The sequence below is a fragment of the Lolium rigidum genome, chromosome 6 (assembly GCF_022539505.1).
Source record: "Lolium rigidum isolate FL_2022 chromosome 6, APGP_CSIRO_Lrig_0.1, whole genome shotgun sequence".
Lineage (NCBI taxonomy): Eukaryota > Viridiplantae > Streptophyta > Magnoliopsida > Poales > Poaceae > Lolium > Lolium rigidum.
The window spans coordinates 113,114,124-113,122,359 of NC_061513.1; positions in this window are offsets into that span (position 1 = coordinate 113,114,124).

Sequence of the window (8,236 nt, forward strand, 5' to 3'; positions counted from 1 at the left end):
TGCTAGCAAGCGTTTCTTGATACCATTACATATGGTGCCGTTGGCTTTCTCGACTTGACCATTGGTCTGCGGGTGCGCAACTCACGCAAAGTGTAGTTTGATGCCTACCTCTGCGCAATATGCCTTGAATTCATTGGATGTGAAATTACTACCATTCTCCGTGACGATGCTGTGAGGGACTTCAAACCGAAAAACAATACTTTTCACGAACTTGATTGCAGACGCTCCATCTGGTGAATTTATCGGCTTTGCTTCTATCCACTTTGTGAACTTATCGACAGCGACGAGCATGTACTCGTATCCTCCTGGCCAGGCCTTGTGTAATTTTCCCACCATATCGAGACCCCATTGGGCAAAGGGCCATGACAATGGTATTGGCATTAATTCTGCTGCTGGAGAGTGAGGTTTTGCGGCAAATCTCTGGCACGCGTCACAAGTGCGAACTATGTCTTTTGCATCCTCGATTGCTGTCAACCAATAAAATCCTACTCTGAAAACTTTGGCCGCTATGGCTCGACTGCTTGCGTGATGTCCACACACTCCTTCGTGTACATCTTTCAGGATCAGCCTTCCTTGCTTAGGTGTAACACATCTTTGTAATACTCCCGAAATACTTCGCTTGTATAGTTCTCCATTGACCACAGTAAAGGCTTTAGATCGCCTGATAACTCGCCTTGCTTCAACTAGATCGTCGGGTAATTCCTGTCTCGAGATATATGCTATGTACGCCTGCATCCATGGAATCTGCACCATCATTATTACCTTAGGTTACTCTTCTCCCGATGGAACTTCTTGAGCCCCCGAGGATTTCTCCTCCTTCTCCTTCTTCTGTTGTTTCTTCGCCTTGGTTGATCTTTCCGCTATCTCTTCCCAGAACACACCAGGTGGTATTGCGAGACATTGCGACCCAATGTTTGCAAGAACATCGGCTTCATTGTTGCTTAGCCTGCTGATGTGATTTACCTCGCACCCGTCAAACAGCTTCTCAAGCTCGTTATACACTTCTTTGTATGCTATCATACTGTCATTGACTGCGTCGCATTGATTCATGACTTGTTGAGCCACTAGTTGTGAGTCACCGAAGATTTTTAATCGAGTTGCGCCACAGGCCTTCGCCATCTTCATCCCATGTATAAGAGCTTCGTATTCTGCCTCATTGTTTGACGCGTTTGGAAACGTCATCCGTAAGACACACTTCAATTTGTCGCCTTGAGGTGATATTAGTATCACGCCTGCTCCAGCTCCCTCTAATCTCTTGGACCCGTCGAAGTTCATAGTCCAGGTTCTCGATAAATCCGGAGGTCCCGTATTTTGTAGCTCCATTCACTCTGCGATGAAGTCTGGTAAGATCTGTGACTTTATTGCTTTTCTTTTCTCGTATGTGATGTCCCGAGGGGAAAGCTCTATTCCCCAAAGGGAGACACGACCCGTAGCCTCTGGATTGTTTAGTATATTGGATAAAGGCGCCTCGTTGACCATTATTATCGGATGCGCCGAAAAATAGTGCCGCAGTTTTCTTGCGGTTGTAAACACTCCATATGCTAGCTTTTGGTACTGCGGATACCGCTTTTTCGAGGGTGATAAAACTTCACTGATGAAATATACTGGCCTCTGCACTCCATGTAGTTTTCCTTCTTCCTCTCTTTCGACTACGAGTGCTGTGCTAACCACCTGAGACGTGGCTGCGATGTATAGCAAGAGAGGTTCCTTCTCCTTAGGCGCCACCAAGATTGGTGGTGTTGAGATTGTGCGCTTGAGATCCTCGAAAGCTCTGTCTGCCTCTTCGTTCCATTGAAACTTCTCTCCTTGCTTGATCAAAGCGTAGAACGGCAACGCCTTTTCTCCGAGTCTGGCGACAAATCTACTCAAAGCTGCGACTCGCCCAGTCAGCTGTTGTATTTCTTTCAACTTTGTGGGCTTCCTCATTGTTACGATAGCTTGAATTTTCTTTGAATTAGCTTCGATTCCTCTTGCTGAAACTAGGAACCCGAGAAGTTCTCCTGCAGGAACGCCAAAGGAGCACTTTGTCGGGTTCAGCTTGAGGCGGAACTTGTCAAGGTTGTCGAAAGTTTCCTTTAAATCCTCGATCAATGTTGACCCCTTCTTTGTTGTTATGACAACATCGTCAATGTACACTTGTACGTTTTTGCCAATCTGTGTTGCAAGACACTTCTGCATCATCCACTGATATGTTGCTCCCGCGTTTTTCAGACAAAAAGGCATTGTTTTGTAGCAGAACACGCCATAAGGTGTTATGAACGCTGTTTTGACCTCGTCATCCTCTTTTAGTCTGATCTGGTTATAACCAGAATATGCATCCAGGAAGGAAAGACGTTCACATCCTGCCGTGGAGTCGATAATTTGATCGATCCTTGGGAGGGGAAAGCGATCCTTTGGACAATGTTTATTGAGACACGTGAAGTCGACGCACATGCGAAGGACTTTCGTGTTTTTCTTCGGGACCAAAACTAAGTTAGCTACCCACGTGGCCTCTGTATGTAACTCTTTGATAAAACCAGTTTCTCTGAGTCGATCAATCTCTGACAGCATGGCTTTGCGGTTTGGTTCCGAAAAATGCCGCAAAGGTTGTTTAATTGGTCTCGCTATTGGATCCAAGTTTAAGTGGTGCTCGGCATGTTCCCTGGGTACTCCTGGCATGTCAGCTGGACACCAAGCGAAGATTTTCCAGTGCTCACGGAGGAACTCGACGAGCGCACTTTCCTATGCGAGGTCCATGTTTGTTGCAATGGACGTCGTTTTCTTGGGATCTGTCGGGTGAATCTGTACCTCCTTAGAATCCTTGGTGGTGTTAAAGGATGGCTCCCTGAGTGGCCTTCCTACATATGGCAACACATCATAGTCAGTTGTTAGCCTTGACGCCATATGTTCTGCTTGCATCCCGAAAGTTTCTGACAGTCGGTGAAAGTCCTTCTCGCATTTATCAGCTAACGCGAAACTGCCCTTGACTGTAATCGGTCCCTTGGATCCAGATAGCCTCCACAACAAGTATGTGTAGTGCGGTACCGCCATAAACCTGGCATACGCTGGTCGTCCCAACAAAGTGTGATATTGCGACGGAAAATCGATAACTTCGAACTCCAGCCTTTCTATCCTGTAGTTTTCTCGGGTTCCAAACTGAACGTCGAGATTGATCTTCCCCAGCGGATAACTTGGCTCTTCTGGCGTGATACCATGGAAACGTGTGTCGGTAGGTTTTAGGTTCGCCAGGGATATGTTCATCTTCCTTACTGTATCTGCATACATAAGGTTTAGACTGCTGCATCCATCTATGAATACTCGAGACACGTCGAATCCTGCGATCACCGCTGGTAAGATAAGTGCTGATTTCCCTGGTCGAGGAACTTGATGCGGGTGATCCGCTATTGTGAAGCCAATGTCCTGTCCCGACCAACAGGGCTGGGCCGGCAAAATCCGGGGCCCTGTGCGACATTTTAAAATGGGCCCTATTTCACTACATAAATATAAAATATTAAACAATTATAACATATATATGTCGTCGATGTACATTCAAACCCAATAACTACCCTCAACACCACTATATTCTGAAGATCGAACCAACGGTCTAACCAAAAATATCTATGTCTAATAGGAGTAAAGCCTATGAGAGAAATATGGGTAATCCTATTATAAGAACTACCCTATGAGAGAAATGCAGTATCACAATATCAAATTTCAAACTTTCTGATATGTTTAAGACTTGAATTAGAAATTTGTACCCAAAGTAGATATGGTGTGATTTATAAAATTTGTCTCAAAAGTGGATATAGTGTGATTTATGCATCCACAAGGTAAGTTTTATTCGATACTAATAAAATGGATAATTAAGTATTTGTATCATAGGCATAGGCATCAACCAGAATAGGAAAATGTAAAAAGAAAAGAATTGGAAAAGGTTGTTGGATTAGAGGGAAAAAAGAAGCACTAATATCAAAATAGAGAAAATCAGAGTAACATCCGGGTCGTCCAGGAATTGAACTTGCAACCTCCTACTCAACATATACCGGGTGAGACCAGAGAACCACCTGAGCTAGGTTGATTTTGTGATTAATATTTGACGTACTTGATTATTATCCATATAAAAAGGCCAACTTAAAAATTATGGGACCCCAAAAATTTGGGGCCCTGTGCGGCCACACGGGCCGCACTCCCGTGGGCCTGGGCCTGCCGACCAATCCAGGTACTCAATCGTTGGTGGAGGCATCTTCTCTGCCATGAACACTTGACGCGAGATTACTTTCTGGGCCCTGTTAGATGGCCTAGCTTTCTGAATCATCGAGACCGCGCCGTTGGCGTTGGTGTCGATGTATGGAGGTGGGTGTGGTGCTGCCGCAATTCTGAGCTGGTGTCGATTTTCGTCCGTAATTGCGGGAGGAGGCGGAAGGTGGATCTCACTCCTTGGCCCCTGGGGGTTTCTATTTGTTGCTTGAGCATTTGCTTGCCCTGCAAATCTCAACATTGCTTGAAAATTCCGACAGTCCTTCTGCAGATGTCCTGACTGCCTCTTCCCGTTATGATCAAGATAAAAATGCATCTGACACGGTCCGTTCATCATATCTTTGGGAGATATAAATGGTCTCTGGAACCTTGCTCCACTATTTTGTCTGTTGTTACGGGAATCATCTCTATTGTCGCCTCGCTGCTTGCTACTCCTTTGGTAATCATCCTGATTGTTTCCTCCAGTGTTTCCTCGAAACCCAGCCGATATTTGGCCAGGAGCATCATAGCTCGAGAACTGTCGAGAGAATCATCGTCTATTTTGAAAGTTTCGACTGCGGTCCTCCTCTGGCGACCTATGTCGCTTGTTGTGTACAGCATCTTCTCCGTCTGCCCACATGTTCGCTATTTCCATTAGTGTTGATATTGTCCTTGGGTTGGTTCTCCCCAAATCTTCGACAAAATCTCTCCGTCGAATTCCTGCTACAAACGCATCTATTTCTCTCTCGTCAGATATGTTCTCTGCCGAGTTTTTGATGATATTCCACATCTGGATGTATTTTCTCATTGATTCATCATACTTCTGCCTGCACGCCCTCAGCTCTTCTAGTGATGCGGGTTTTTTACATGTGGATCGGAAATTCTTCACAAAGATGTCCTCAAAACTATCCCAACTGTCGATGGACCCTGGGGGTAGCTTCTTTATCCATGATCGTGCGGCTCCACTCAAGTGTACTTGGATGCTTGGTACGTCTCCGACGTATCGATAATTTCTTATGTTCCATGCCACATTATTGATGATATCTACATGTTTTATACGCATTATATGTCGTATTTATGCATTTTCCGGCACTAACCTATTAACGAGATGCCGAAGAGCCGATTCGTTGTTTTCTGCTGTTTTTGGTTTCAGAAATCCTAGTAAGGAAATCTTCTCGGAATTGGACGAAATCAACGCCCAGGGTCCTATTTTTGCACGAAGCTTCCAGAAGACCGAGGGGGAAAGGAAGTGGGGCCACGAGGCGCCGACACAACAGGGCGGCGCGGCCCATGCCCTGGCGTGTGGGGCCCTCGTGTGGCCCCCCGCGTTGCCCTTCCGCCTACTTAAAGCCTTCGTCGCGAAACCCCCAGTACCGAGAGCCACGATACGGAAAACCTTCCAGAGACACCGCCGCCGCCAATCCCATCTCGGGGGTTCTGGAGATCACCTCCGGCACCCTCGCCGGAGAGGGGATTCATCTCCCGGAGGACTCTTCACCGCCATGGTCGCCTCCGGAGTGATGAGTGAGTAGTTCACCCCTGGACTATGGGTCCATAGCAGTAGCTAGATGGTTGTCTTCTCCTCATGTGCTTCATTGTCGGATCTTGTGAGCTGCCTAACATGATCAAGATCATCTATCTGTAATTCTATATGTTGTGTTTGTCGGGATCCGATGGATAGAGAATACTATGTTATGTTGATTATCAATCTATTACCTATGTGTTGTTTATGATCTTGCATGCTCTCTCGTTATTAGTAGAGGCTCTGGCCAAGTTTTTGCTCTTGACTCCAAGAGGGAGTATTTATGCTCGATAGTGGGTTCATGCCTCCATTAAATCGGGACGAGTGACGAAAGTTCTAAGGTTGTGGATGTGCTCGTTGCCACTAGGGATAAAACATTGATGCTATGTCCGAGGATGTAGTTATTGATTACATTACGCACCATACTTAATGCAATTGTCTCGTTGTTTGCAACTTAATACCTGGAAGGGGTTCGGATGATAACCTCGAAGGTGGACTTTTTAGGCATAGATGCATGCTGGATAGCGGTCTATGTACTTTGTCGTAATGCCCAATTAAATCTCACAATACTCATCATATCATGTATGTGCATTGTCATGCTCTCTCTATTTGTCAATTGCCCAACTGTAATTTGTTCACCCAACATGCTATTTATCTTATGGGAGAGACACCTCTAGTGAACTGTGGACCCCGGTCCATTCTTTTACATTGTATACAATCTATCGCAATACTTGTTCTACTCGTTTTCTCGCAAACAATCATCATCCACACTATACATCTAATCCTTTGTTACAGCAAGCCGGTGAGATTGACAACCTCACCGTTTCGTTGGGGCAAAGTACTTTGGTTGTGTTGTGCGGGTTCCACGTTGGCGCCGGAATCCCCGGTGTTGCGCCGCACTACATCCCGCCGCCATCAACCTTCGACGTGCTTCTTGGCTCCTCCTGGTTCGATAAACCTTGGTTTCTTTCTCGAGGGAAAACTTGCCGCTGTACGCATCACACCTTCCTCTTGGGGTTCCCAACGGACGCGTGCTCGTACGCGTATCAAGCTCTTTTTTCCGGCGCCGTTGCCGGGGAGATCAAGACACGCTCGCAAGGGGAGTCTCCACAATCCAATCTCTTTACTTTGTTTTGTCTTGCTTTATTTTATTTACTACTTTGTTTGCTGCATTATATCAAAACACAAAAAAATTAGTTGCTAGCTTTACTTTATTTACTCGTCTTGCACTCTATATCAAAAACACAAAAAAATTAGTTACTTGCATTTACTTTATCTAGTTTGCTTTATTTACTACTGCTAAAATGGCCACTCCTGAAAATACTAAGTTGTGTGACTTCACAACCACAAATAATAATGATTTCTTATGCACACCTATTGCTCCACCTGCTACTACAGCAGAATTCTTTGAAATTAAACCCGCTTTACTCGAATCTTGTTATGCGAGAGCAATTTTCCGGTGTTAGTTCCGATGATGCTCGCTGCCCATCTCAATAATTTTGTTGAATTGTGTGAAATGCAAAAGTATAAAGATGTAGATGGTGACATTATAAAATTAAAATTGTTTCCTTTCTCATTAAGAGGAAGAGCTAAAGATTGGTTGCTATCTCTGCCTAAGAATAGTATTGATTCATGGACTAAATGCAAGGACGCTTTTATTGGTAGATATTATCCCCCTGCTAAAATTATATCTTTGAGAAGTAGCATAATGAACTTTAAACAATTGGATAATGAGCATGTTGCACAAGCTTGGGAAAGAATGAAATCTTTGGTTAAAAATTGCCCAACCCATGGATCGACTACTTGGATGATCATCCAAACCTTTTATGCAGGATCGAACTTTTCTTCGCGGAACCTATTGGATTCAGCTGCTGGAGGTACCTTTATGTCCATCACTCTTGGTGAAGCAACAAAGCTCCTTGATAATATGATGATAAATTACTCTGAATGGCACACGGAAAGAGCTCCACAAGGTAAGAAGGTAAATTCTGTCGAAGAAACCTCTTCCTTGAGTGATAAGATTGATGCTATTATGTCTATGCTTGTGAATGATAGGACTAATGTTGATCCTAATAATGTTCCGTTAGCTTCATTGGTTGCCCAAGAAGAACATGTTGACGTAAACTTCATTAAAAATAATAATTTCAACAACAATGCTTATCGGAACAATTCTAGTAATAACTATAGGCCATATCCTTATAATAATGGTAACGGTTATGCTAATTCTTATGGAAATTCTTACAACAATAATAGGAACACACCCCCTGGACTTGAAGCTATGCTTAAAGAATTTATTAGTACACAAACTGCTTTTAACAAATCTGTTGAGGAAAAGCTCAATAGAATTGATATTCTTGCTTCTAAGATTGATAGTCTTGCCTCTGATGTTGATCTTTTGAAATCGAAAGTTATGCCTAATAAGGATATTGAAAATAAAATTTTTACTACAGCAAATGCCATCCACGTTAGAATTAATGAGAATATAAGATTGATGGCCGA